The sequence below is a fragment of the Tupaia chinensis genome, unplaced genomic scaffold (assembly GCF_000334495.1).
Source record: "Tupaia chinensis unplaced genomic scaffold, TupChi_1.0 Scaffold149131_1, whole genome shotgun sequence".
Lineage (NCBI taxonomy): Eukaryota > Metazoa > Chordata > Mammalia > Scandentia > Tupaiidae > Tupaia > Tupaia belangeri.
Genome location: NW_006208977.1, coordinates 2,309,998 through 2,322,766, shown reverse-complemented (window position 1 = coordinate 2,322,766; position 12,769 = coordinate 2,309,998). Strand labels below are relative to the sequence as shown.

At 41.2% G+C, this 12,769-nt stretch overlaps 1 long non-coding RNA gene across 2 annotated transcripts; it reads left to right on the top strand.

The window, feature by feature from the left end:
* The first annotated feature begins 1,807 nt into the window (after positions 1 to 1,807).
* On the top strand, positions 1,808 to 9,160 carry LOC102486894 (uncharacterized). Of its 2 annotated transcripts, none has more exons than XR_337704.2 (4): positions 1,808 to 1,844; positions 4,281 to 4,335; positions 7,130 to 7,203; positions 8,973 to 9,160. It is a non-coding gene; the product is annotated as an uncharacterized LOC102486894 (long non-coding RNA). The 2 variants fall into 2 exon arrangements; XR_337703.2 differs by having other exon boundaries at positions 1,810 to 1,844; positions 4,278 to 4,335.
* The last annotated feature ends 3,609 nt before the right edge of the window (positions 9,161 to 12,769 follow it).

Below are 12,769 nucleotides of genomic sequence, written 5' to 3'. Positions count from 1 at the left end.
AGAATTTGTCTGGTCTGTTTTACGATTGTTGTTCTAACCTTGACATGTAAAACCTGTGAAATGAGTAAGTGGACAGAAAGGAAACAGGCCAGAAAAGGTCCTGGAAAAACTCCTCAGTCGAGGCTTATGTAAAACACCTTCTGAGCCACAGTATCGTAAACCTAGAAAGGGACCTTGGAGATCATTGCTGGCATTTTAGAGAGGAGGAAAGTAAGGCCCATGATTCCACTGTAGTTCCTGGCAGACCCCACCCCTTCTGGCTCCTCGTCCTTCCCTGGTCCACTGCTCCCCTAGAAGATGGCCGTCAACAGAGGTGGGAAAGCTGGATGAAGGGCAGAACTTACCATGAGCTGAGAGGCCAGAGTGAGGAACTCATGTGTAACACCACAGGGTCTTGCTTCACCGTGAAGTCCTCAGAGGAACACTTGCCATTGTATTTTGTAATTCCTAGTGAGCTCTTCTTCTCCCATCTCCAAAAACAAAGTTGGGGTGGGAGTGTCAGATAAAAGCTACCTGAACATGACTCGTTCCGTCAGCATAGCTGAGTGGCTTTGGTCCAGGTTCTGGACAAGGCCCTGATTGTCAGTCTCCTCTGTGCCACTTAAACGTTGCTTGGTCAAATTGCTTTCACATATAAAATGCTTAGTATGAGCTGGGCCAGCCTCATAGCACAGTGATTAAGTGCTGGATCCCTACGTGGCTGCCCTTGGTTCAAACCCCAAACCCAGCAACTTAAAAAAAAAGTTAGTTTGTCCAAAACCCTGATGAAATAGAGAAGAAAAAAACAAACAAACAAACAAACAAACAAACAAAAAAACACCTTCTTCTCCATCCTATTGGGATTTGGGTACACACACACACACACACACACACACACACATACACGCATTTCCTTAATCACCAGGCTACAGGGCAAGTTGTGAATTTTTTTTTGGTTGTTATTTGTTTTATTTGTTTACTGTCAGAGGATGTGTGTACTCACCAGAGAGAGAGAGAGAGACATAAAGAAAGAGAGAGAAAGCAACCCCTAGGGGGCACAGTCAAGCCTTCATTCCTTCTCCATCTCTTCATCCTGTTGGAATATGAGGCATGCATGTTCACATAGCCAATATGTTTGTTCAAGCCCCCCAGGGTCAAGCATCAGACTGTATTCAGTCATGTGGGATCCGGCTGCCTTAATCACTGGGCTACAGTGTCAACCCATGAGTTACGTTTTGAAAAAAGTCTTTGAGTCTGCAGTGTGAAGAATAGACTTTGGGGTCATAGAGAGAGACCAGTTGAGAAGCTCCTATAGACATGAAAGTGAGAGATGGATGAAGAGTGGCTTGGACTAAATGGATCGATGGCTCAGATGAGGGGGAGAGAAAGAAATGGACACAGTCAAGATGTATTTCAGAACTAGCGGCAACAGAGTGGGCAACAGGGAAGGGGAAGTGCTAGGAAAAGAGGAGTAATCGAGATGAGTCTATCGAGACCAGCAGATGGTGGAGTAGTTACGTCACTGGACTCTCACATGGCTGACCACAGTTCGAGTCACAGAAGGGGAGACCATAGGAATCTCAGTGGGAGACCCTAGAGTCCTTGGAGTTTGATTTTGCTTTTACAATAAGGGGAAAACTCTAGAAATCTAGAATTCTGCATTGTTCATTAACAATTGCCCTCTCTGAGACCCACAGATGTCATAATGGTTACATCTCTGGACTCCCACATGACCATGGTGCAAATCCCAAACTAGGTGGCTTGAAACTCACGCTGGACCCAAAATCCTGAGAAGAGAATGGAGGAGAAGGGATTGAAGCATATCCATTCCCCCAGGGGGTGATTGCTTATTTTCTGTCTCTCTGGTGAGCATATATGCCCCATAGCAAAAATCTCTAAAAGAAATTGTTTTAAAAAATTGCCCTCTCTGAAGAATTTTAAGAATAGAGAAAGTATGAATTTATCTGGAATGGTGACATGTAAAGCTCTTTGGGAGAAAGAAAATGAGTTAATTTATTTTAATGTTGCTGTCCATTTCTTAAGAATTTAGGGTACTTTCTTTGGTGATAATCTTTGTACATACTATATTATTTTTCTTAAGGTAGAAAAGTAAACAATGGTGCCAAGAAACATGTTTTTTGTTTAGACTTATTAAAAACATTTCTTACGGGACCAGCAGTTAGCGTAATGGCTATGTCGCTGGACTCCCACGTAGTCGACCGCGGTTCGCGTCCCGGACCCGGTGGCTTAAAAGTCACGCCGGGCACATGTGCGTGCATGCCCAAGATCCTGAGAGGAGAATGGAGGAGAAGGGATTGCGGCGTGGCTATCCCCCCTGGGGGGGGGTGATTTCTCGCTTTCTGTCTCTCTGTCTCTCTCTGTGTGGTGAGAGCACGTGCCCTATAGCAAAAACCTCTCCAAAAAACAGATAAAAACATTTCTTATCCATTCAATCACTGTATATCATTACAGCTTGCAAAATGAATTTTCCCAGCATGAATATACTGTCTATTAGCCCAGTTAAAGATATCATCATTCACATTCTCATCAACAGATACTTTTCTATTTTTGTGTCCCTTAAATGTTTTGTGTCTTTTGCTTAACTACATTTTCTTCCTTTTTTGTGTGTTTTTCCTTTGGCGTTTTAAGGCAAGCAGAAAACTCCTCAAAAACCACATAGGATCTGCTTTTTGTTCAGGAAATTTGTAATATCAGATTCGCCCTATTCAGAAAATATGTGAGACTTTACCTTTAAAAAAAAAGTAGTTGATGGGATTTTAAAGCATCTTAATTTTATTACAACAGGTGACAATTTAAGCCTGTGAATAACACAATGTCTTTTTTATAGGAACTTTTTACTTTTCACACAAATAGAATGAAAAGATATTGGTCCCAAGTCAATCACCAAAAGTCACCTGCCCTTGGGCTTTGGCTGGTGTAACTGGAAAAAAGAGCAGTGGGGTTCACTGTCCTTTCCAGATTTATTGGTCCACCAAATATTGGCCAGGGAAGGACAAACTTTTTCACACTAATCAAGGCGAGGAGATTTCCTGGGCTTTGATTTCCTGGATGCTCTTCCTCACGCCCCTCAATGTAGCCAATCATGCTGATATTCGGTCAGCTTGAGAGCTCTTTCCATAAACTCCTGCAAATTGGCTATGCATTTGGAAGAAAAGAAACATTCCTTGTGTTTCAGAATCAACCTTCAGCATACACTTCTGGGGGCCACATGTCTTGGAGAGGAGTCGTTTTCAACCAAGAATGCCTCCCATCACAAGTCATTCCAGCTTTGATGCATTCTGGGTGGCTGCCTCCAGTGCCTGACAAACAGGGGTCCCGCCATGGGAGGAACTGTTCCATGTGTAACGGCATGGTAATCAGCTTTGAAAACACTTTACAACAAGTGTGTGGTTTTGATTTGAAACCGAGGCAAACACCAGGGCTACAAAGTGACAGGCGAGAAGACAGAAGTAAGGCAGGATGGCTGCTGCGTGCACACTAGAGCAAGCGAGGAGCAGGGGCCTAGCTCTATTCCGCCATTGTCATGAAGTCACATGCATCCCCAGACACTTCCTTCCGTCTGACTCAGTATCTTCATCTGAAAAACACTGAGGTCAGAGCACCGTCTCTCAGGTCTCTTCCACCTTGGGGATTCCATGGATAGAGCTATGGGCCTCCTTGACATCTGTGGGCACAGGATAAGAGAACCATTTGGCATCCCACTTATGCCCTCACAGGGAAATCTCAGGCAAGGAGTGCAGCAACAAGGGTTGGGACTTGTGGAGGCTCTAATGACGGATTTCACCTTTCCCTGAAGGTTTTCACTCAGGTCTTTGAGTTGGAGCCAGGACAGCTGGTAGCTAGAGGGGAAGGGTGATTAGTAAAGCATGATGAGGTGGAGCCTGCAGGGCGAGGTATTTACTGTGTCCTCTCCTGTAGCAGGAGAGGGAACAGATGGAGCCTTAGACCTGCACAAACATTTTATTCACTTAACCTTGAGTGTGCAGAGAGGCAGAAGCCCGAAAATTCGTGACCAGAACGATCAGGCATTATGGGTTCTTGCTATTTAAAAAAAAAAAAAAAATGGGAGTCCCATCGTACTCCCCAGGGTTAAAACTCTCTGTCGTCTTTTGAAATACACAACTTGAACTAGAGAATGGGATTCAGAAAGGGGGCATTTCCTTTGGAACTTTTAAAAATGGAAAGGAATGACTAGTATTTGCTCAATGAAACATTTCTCCTGTGAAGTTCATCGTTTATTGGATCATTATGATTTTCATTATTCTTTGCACCGTCAGCAGCTACCAGTGCCATGGAGATATTTCAAGTGGAAGGAAACTATAGATTGATCGACGGGTAAGTAGAGAGATGATAGAAAGACAGGTGTAGTTATAAAACACAAAGATTATACTCCGATACATGAAGAACTCTTACAAATCAATAAGAAAAGACAGAGAACCCAAAGGAAAATTAGGCAATAAACTTTAAGAGCAATTTGGCAAGGTAAATTTAAGTGGGTAATAAACATAAATAATGGTGCTCCTTGCCATTTTTCCTAAGGGAAATGAAAAGTCAAACTATAAGGAATTATCACCTCACACTCACCATAAAGATTATTATTGCCAAGTTCTAGCAATAAGGTGAAGCAACAAAAACTTCCATACACAGCTTTTGGAAATGCAAAGTTGGAGCAACAATTTTAGAAGCTCTTTTAGCATTAACTGCTGAAATTGACTTTATGTATGACGTGGGACACAATAATTCTGCTCATTATATAACCAACAGGTATACATCACAGACTTGTGCACCGAAATGAATACACAAGGATAGCAGCATTATTTGCACAGTCAAAGCATAGAAATGGCTGGGACCAGCAGGTGGTGTGGTGGTTAAGGTGCTGGATACTCCCACATGGCTAACCACGGTTCGAGTCCCAGACCTGGTGGCTTGCTTTCTCACTTTCCCATTCTCTCTTTCTGTGTCTCTCTCTGATCAAATAAAAAATAAATGAATGAATAAATAAAATTTAAAAAAATAGAAATGGCTCACATCCTAATTCTAGTGGCAATAATATAAATAAATCAACTGCAGTTCATTCATTCTTTGGAGAACTATACAATGGTGAAAATAAATGATCAATTTCTACATGCAACATGGATTACTCTTACAACAATGTTGAGCAAGAAGAATCTAGTCAAAAAAACCATGGGGCCAGCAGGTGGTGTGGTGGTCAAGGCGGTAGGCTCCCACATGACTGACTGCAGTTCAAGTTCTGGACCCAGTAGCTTGAAACTCATGCCAAGCACATATGCATGTGTGCCCAAAATCCCAGGAGAGTGATGGAGAAGGGATTGTGGCATGGTCATCTCCCTGGAGGATGGCTTCTCACTTTCCTTCTCTCTGTCTTTGCCTCTACAGCAAAAACCTGAAAGCAAAACAAAACATGTATATTGGATGATCCCACTTTTAAAAAGTTCAAAAACAGGCTGAATCAATAACATATAATGGAGGGCCCTACAAGTGGCATGGTGGTTAAAGCCCTGGATTCCCACATGACGGATTGCAGTTCGAATCTTGGACCTGGCAGCTTTCTTTCTTGCTATCCCTTTCTCTCTCTCTCGCTGGTCAATTTTTAAAAAATAATAATAACAAATGGAATTAAATGAATAAATATTTCTTTTAAAAAATTACATAAAATGGAAAGTAGGGAGTAGACAGTAGCTGGATGAAGTACAAAGGGTCTTTTGTAGTGCCAATAATGCCCTGGATGGTGCTCATTCAGATGTGCTCACTTTCTGGTAACTCATCAAGCTATACACTTGTAACACACATACATACTTTTCTATATGTGTGTTATATTTAAACTAGAAAAGAAAATCTAATCAGATATAATTCACCATCACTTCCAAAATGAGTATAACATATGAGCTCAACGTCAACTACTACAAAATTTAAAAATATACACTCTGGCCTATTAATTGTTTAAGTTAAAGGAACTTGAAAAACAGCCAGTGTAGGAAGATCACTATGACCTTTGAGCTGATTATTAAAAGTAGGGGCCAGATGATGGTGTGGTGGTAAAGCATCTGGACCCAGGTGGGATAGTTCTGGGTTTCCATCCTGAGGCCTCCCTGTGTTCTCTGGGTACATGCACATGTGTGTTTCTGACCTGGACTGGCTGAGGCTGGGGGTGGATCAGGATATAAGGACCTTGTTGGAGGTGCATGTCTCTGTCTCAGTCTATCTCTGCCTCTGTCTCTCTCTCTCTTTTCATGGAAGAAATACATAAACTTTTTAAAGTAGAAGACAAAATTCCTAAGTGAAAGGTGTTCTCTCTCTCCTGGGAGAAACAAAAAAAAGGGCAACATTCTTTCAAAGGATGAGAAAGTAGAAGCCAAAGGAATTCTGAACAAATAAATCTTACTGGGCCAGCTGGTAGCATGGTGATTAAGACAGCAGGATCCCATATGGCCAACTGTGCTACTTGACTTCCCAAACAGTGCCTTGAAAAACATGCCAGGTGCATGTGCGTGTGTGCCAAAAATCCCATAGGAGAGTGAAGAAGGAATTGTGGTGTGGCCATCCTTCTTGGGGGGAAGGGTGCTTTCTCACTCTCCCTTTCTTCTCGTTTCCTTCTGTCTCTCTCCAACAAGTGCACATGCCCGATAGCATATTTAAAAGAAAAACAAAACAAAACCTTGTTAAACTGATCTTTATTTTCCTAGTCCCTTCTCTTCCCAATTAAATACCCAGCCCAATCATCCTTCCCCTGTCACATTTTCATTACTTACTATTCTTGGTCCAATTCAATATATAAATGGCTCCGACTGCTTTTTCAAATTCATTTCCCTCTTAGGGTTCCCATGCCGTGTAAAACTTGTGTTAAGTACATATCTATGCTTTTCTCCTGTTAATCTGTTTTGCGTCAATGTAATTCTCAGACCCAGACAGGAACCTAAAAAGATGGAGGTAGGATTTTGCCTCCCCTACAGAAAAATAGTTTTAGAAAAATATAAAGCAATATGTAAAAGACACATAACACTTAGGGAGAGGTTGATAAATGCCATTGCTTTTTCAATTTTTGTTTGATTAACTAACTTTTTTTTTTTTTTTTTTGGTCACTTTCTGTCTGTCCTGAATCCACTGATAGCCCCTTTGACTACCATGGTCTTGCCCTAGCTAAAGAGAGCTCACAGCCACCTCCAAGCTGGTCTCATTGTCCATGTAAGTGCAAAGTCTCTTTGATATCCTATGTTCTCTCTAAACCTGCAAAATAATTGTTTAATTTCCTGGTTAGAAGCAGAAAACAGTTTTAGAAAATACTATGCTATTGTTACCCATTTAACTATGATTTTTAACTTTTCTCCTTCTTAATAGCTCTGTGATATTGTATCAAAAAGCCAGCTCTCTCATCAGAGAAAACTGAGTAGGCTTCTTCATTGTATATTGAGTTTAGCCTTTTTATTTTTTCTGCCCAGATAGAATAGATGCAACAGGAGAGGAAACAGACAATTCTCACATAGTCTTTAAAATCTGCCATAGCATCAGTTCCATAGACCACAGCAGAAAGCTGCAGAGAGGTAGTAAAAGTCAAATCTTTAAGTCAACTCTCCTGACTTTTATTTCTTAATATCAACAGAATCATTCTTCCTCCTATTATTAGCAAAAACCGGGATTCCAACTTTTATATATACTTTTAAAAAATTTAAAGTTACAGATAAAATCAAGAGCTTTAATAGGTCTCAACTGCATCCTTTAGTAATGGCTATCCCTAGGATAAGGTGGAAACTAACTAAGGGGCATGAAATTTCTAAAGAAATTTCTCCTTTCTTATTTTTGTATTTCCTTTATCAGATAGAGAGGGAAAAAGAGAGAGAAAAGAAGAAAGACAGATTCAGAAAAATCATTATCTAAAATAATGTAAGGGCCAGCAAGTGGCATGGTAGTTAAGACACTAGATCCCATATGACTGACTGAATGATTCGAGTCCCAGACCCAACGGCTTGAAAACCACACCAGGCACATGTATGTGCATGCCCAAAACCCCAACAGAAAAATGGAGGACAAGTGACTAAAGTGTGGCCATCTTCCCTGGGGAATGATTTCTTATTTTAAATAATGTAATTAATAAACAATAAAGTTTTCTTAAGTTTCTAGAAATATTCAGTCTTCCTTTCCCATTTGACATACACACTTCACACTGGTGACTGTTTTATTTTTGTGTTGCTGCCTTTTTTCCCAGGACATTTTTTTGGGGGGGCGTTGGGGGGAGGCAGGGTCTTACTGTATTGCAATCCTCTGGCCTCAACCTCCTGACTAGCAAGGACTACAGGCATGTGCCACTATTCCTGACTTTACGGGTGGGGTGGGAATCAGACCCAGACCTCCCAGGTGGCCTCGCTCTGCAGAGTGGCAGCATCAGCTGGCACACACGGTCACAGCTGGGCCAGCAACAACGTTTTAGACCAGTTTCAGCTTCATAGCAAATTGAGCGGAAGGTAAGAGATACCTTATATACTCCCTTTCCACACACACGTAGGGTGTCTGTTACTGACATCCCCCACTAGAGGGGTACCTGCATTACCACCCATGAGGCTGCCTTATCACGCAAAGTCCTTAGTTCACATTAGATTTTATTTCTGGTGGTGCATTTTCACAGGTTTAAACAAATGTAAAATGGCATGTATCCTCCACCACAGTATCTTACAGAGTATTTTTTACTTTAATACAATTTTATTTATTTTTTTAATATAATTTTATATTGAATATTAATGACTAAATACAAATTATATATAATGAATTCATTAATGGCATGCTTATCATGGACTAAATTCTTACCAAGTTGTTTTGTCTCAGGGCTTTCTGTTCTGTGGCCTTAATTGGTCTGTCCATCCATTAAATAACATAATGCTCTTTTAATTATTGCAACTTAAATCTTTTTATCTGCTGAAGCAAATGCCTCCGCCTTCCTGTGTCCTTCTCTCACCCCACAGGCGGAGTCTCCGTTGCCTCTTGTAGCCAGTTGTCTACTCTTTGAGAGAGGAGAAGGACTCACCACTACCCCTTCTCTCTGAATGAGGTGTTTTGACTGGCTCTGGTCATCTCTCATGGGTTCCGCGATGCGTGTGATTTCTAAGCCAAAGTATTTAATCATCAAGGTGAGACCCTTTGAGATGTCTTTCTGCCTGTCAACATCTGAAATGGGGACTCCTATTTCAGACTGAACTTCAGAGTAAGGAAACCAAAAGAAGTCAGCCTGCCATGGACACATCAGATGGAAAGTTCAGTGGCCCAGGCATAATGGTGCAGGTGAAAGGGGGCTGCTGCACGGTCACCAAGGCCACGTGGGAGGCCTGGGTTTGTTTCTGGCCCAACCTGAAACATGCCGGGTGTGTTGGCAAGAGCCTGTAGCCCTAGTTAACTCAGAGGTTAGGACAGGAAGATCATAATGTGGCAAGACAATCAAAAATACCTATCTGACTCTCTCCCTTCCATTCGCTCTCTGTCTCTCTCCCATACACATGCTTAGAAAAATAGAGAGGGGGTCAGGTAGTGGCACAACAACAATGCAACGGAGCCCACATGGGAAAGGCATGGACATGCCCATGGTGTAGGCTGGCCTGAGACCGAGGGCGGATCACAGAGTGAGGAGCATCCTGGGAGTGCTCTTCTCTCACGAAGAAATAAATATTTTTTTTAAAAAAAGGGGGGAAAGGTAAGAAAGTTTTGTTATTTTAAGCCATTGCAATGGGTGGGGGCAGGGGAAGCAATGACTGACCTCATTGGTTCTAATATACACCAAATGTTTTTTAAAACTTCTCTTTTCTCAGGGGCATTTTGGTTGGAATTGCATTTCATCTGAAGATTCATTTTGAAAGAATTGACAGCTTTACAATATTGAATCTTCTGGTCCAAGAATGTACTATTACTCTTCACCTACTCACATCTTTATTATTCTGAATAAAGCTGTATACATTCCATGAAGACAGTGTATCCTTGGAGGCAGGCGTGTGCCATTATTTCCAAATTCATTTTATCTGTTCCTTTAGTGCAAGGATTTTTAATGATCTTGCAACTGGTTACTTTTAGGAATTTTCCTAAAAGGTCTAATATCTTCCAGTTGAGCTTCTTACACTTCTTAAGTCAAAAATGAAAGGTGCTAAAAATAGTAATACAATTCTATTTCTATTAATTAATGCCTCATTTCTATTTCATGTCTTTTTGCATTGAATGAAAATTTCAGAATAAATAAGGTTGATAAAATCTATGAATGTGGTTTTTTGTTGTTGCTGCTGTTTATCAGAGGTCAGAAAGCATTTTCTGTGAAAAGTCAGGTTGTAAATATGTTTAGCTTTGCAAATCATACTATCTCTGTCATACCTACTCAACACTACTGTTGCAGCGTGTGAGCAGCCACAATAAAAGACAGGCACGGCTGGATCTTACAGACCATAATTCACTGAACTCTGTCCTATTGTAATGCAAGACTTTCAATGTGGCATCATTACTATGGTTTTGGTCATTGGTTCTTTTGTTATTTTAAAAAAATTCTTCAATACTACATTAGAAAGGTTCATCTTTCTTTTCTTTCTCTCTTTTCTTTTTTTTTGATAATACTTTTTTGACATCTAGTAAAATAATCCTATTTTGAAAATCTTGTACATACTAGTTACATTAATAGATTCTATGTTTTTCTAGAATGTTCTGGAATGTTCTATATAAGATTACTTCAAAAACTTTATGGAAAATGGGAGGTAAAAATGAAATTTATTTCAGTGAAAAAAAAATTAAGTCCTTGCATAGCTTTTTCATCATATATATTTTACACGAACTTTTTGGAGACTTCCCGTATTCATTGTATTGCATTGACTGTGATGAATTGTACTTAGTTTTAATGTGTTATTTTTTATTTATTCCTGGATTCTATTAAATCCATATTAATTGGATACTCATGATGTTCCTGGCCCTCTTCTAGAAGTAGATGCAGCAGTCAACAAGATAGACACAGGCCTCTGCTCTTAGGAAGGATGAAGGCAAAAGTGAAAGCATTTGAGTATGTCAGGCAAAGGGTAATAAAGCAGAGACAGAACAACAGGATAGGATCTTACGCTCAGTTACTTTTCGTTCATTCGATAAGTAAACAAAAGTAGAATACACAAGTGTCAACATAGGAGATGAACAGGATGCCATCTGAGCACACAGCTGGCGTCCGTAACATGGTCATAGGAGTAGGATCAGAAAAGTTTCTGGAAGGCAGCAACATTCAGTCTGAGACCTTCGAGGAAAGCCCTAGGAATACAATGGTTAATTTTTATGTGTTACTTTGTGCCACAGGGTCCCAGGATCATCAGTCAAACATTCATTCAGGGTGTGGACCTGGCAGGTGCATGGAGTTTAAGGTGATTGAATCCCACATGGCCATCTCTGCAGTTCAAGTCCCAGACATGGTGGCCTGAAACTCATGCCAGGTACATGTGCATGAGTGCTCCAGATCCCAAGAGAACAGAGAAGGAATTGCAGCATCACCATCCCCCCATAGGGAGTGATTTTCATGTTCTCTCCCCCATCTCTGTCTCACTCTAGTGAGCACATATGCCCTATAGAAGGAAAAGAAAAAGATAAATCAGGGTGTATTTTTAAGATCCTCTGAGTGAGATTAACATTTGAATCAATGGACTGACTAAAGCAGATTACCCTTCCTCATGTGTGTGGGCCTTGTCTCATCAGTTGAAGACCTGACTAGAATAAAAAGACTGACTAAGAGGGAATTCTTCGCCTGACTCCTCTGAGCTGGAACACTGGGTTTTCTTCTGCTATTAGATCCTACATGAAAAACTAGTTCTCCTTGAATTTTGAGCCAAGATCTGGCCTTCAGACTAGAACTTACACCACCTGCTCTCCTGGCTCTTATGTCTTCAAACTCAGAACCAGAATTGCTCGTCACTGCCCTCCTCTCCTCAGTGCTCACCTTGCCAGTTGCAGATACTGGGGCTTGTCAACCTTGGGAGCCAATTCCTTATAATAAATTTATTTATATCTATATCTGTATATTTACATGAATCCTACTGGCTCTGAAGAACTCTGACTAATACAATCGATAAGAGAAAAGGATGGGCCACCAGTGGTCACCACCCCCTCATATCCACTTGTAGGATGAAAATCTGGTGCCAATGGAGGTTAGCAATGCGAAGGCACTAAACCAGGTGGCCTGGTGGTTAAGGGTTCTGGACTCCCAGATGGCCACAGTGGGGGGGGGGGGGGGAGAATTTCTCACTTTCCCTCTCTCTTTCACCCTCTCTCCTTGTCTCTCTCCTGTTTCACCCTCTCTCCTTGTCTCCTCTGAGCTGGAACACTGGGTTTTCTTCTGCTATTAGATCCTACATGAAAAACTAGTTCTCCTTGAATTTTGAGCCAAGATCTGGCCTTCAGACTAGAACTTACACCACCTGCTCTCCTGGCTCTTATGTCTTCAAACTCAGAACCAGAATTGCTCGTCACTGCCCTCCTCTCCTCAGTGCTCACCTTGCCAGTTGCAGATACTGGGGCTTGTCAACCTTGGGAGCCAATTCCTTATAATAAATTTATTTATATCTATATCTGTATATTTACATGAATCCTACTGGCTCTGAAGAACTCTGACTAATACAATCGATAAGAGAAAAGGATGGGCCACCAGTGGTCACCACCCCCTCATATCCACTTGTAGGATGAAAATCTGGTGCCAATGGAGGTTAGCAATGCGAAGGCACTAAACTGGATTTTGTCACGTGCTGGGCCACAAAGGAAACAT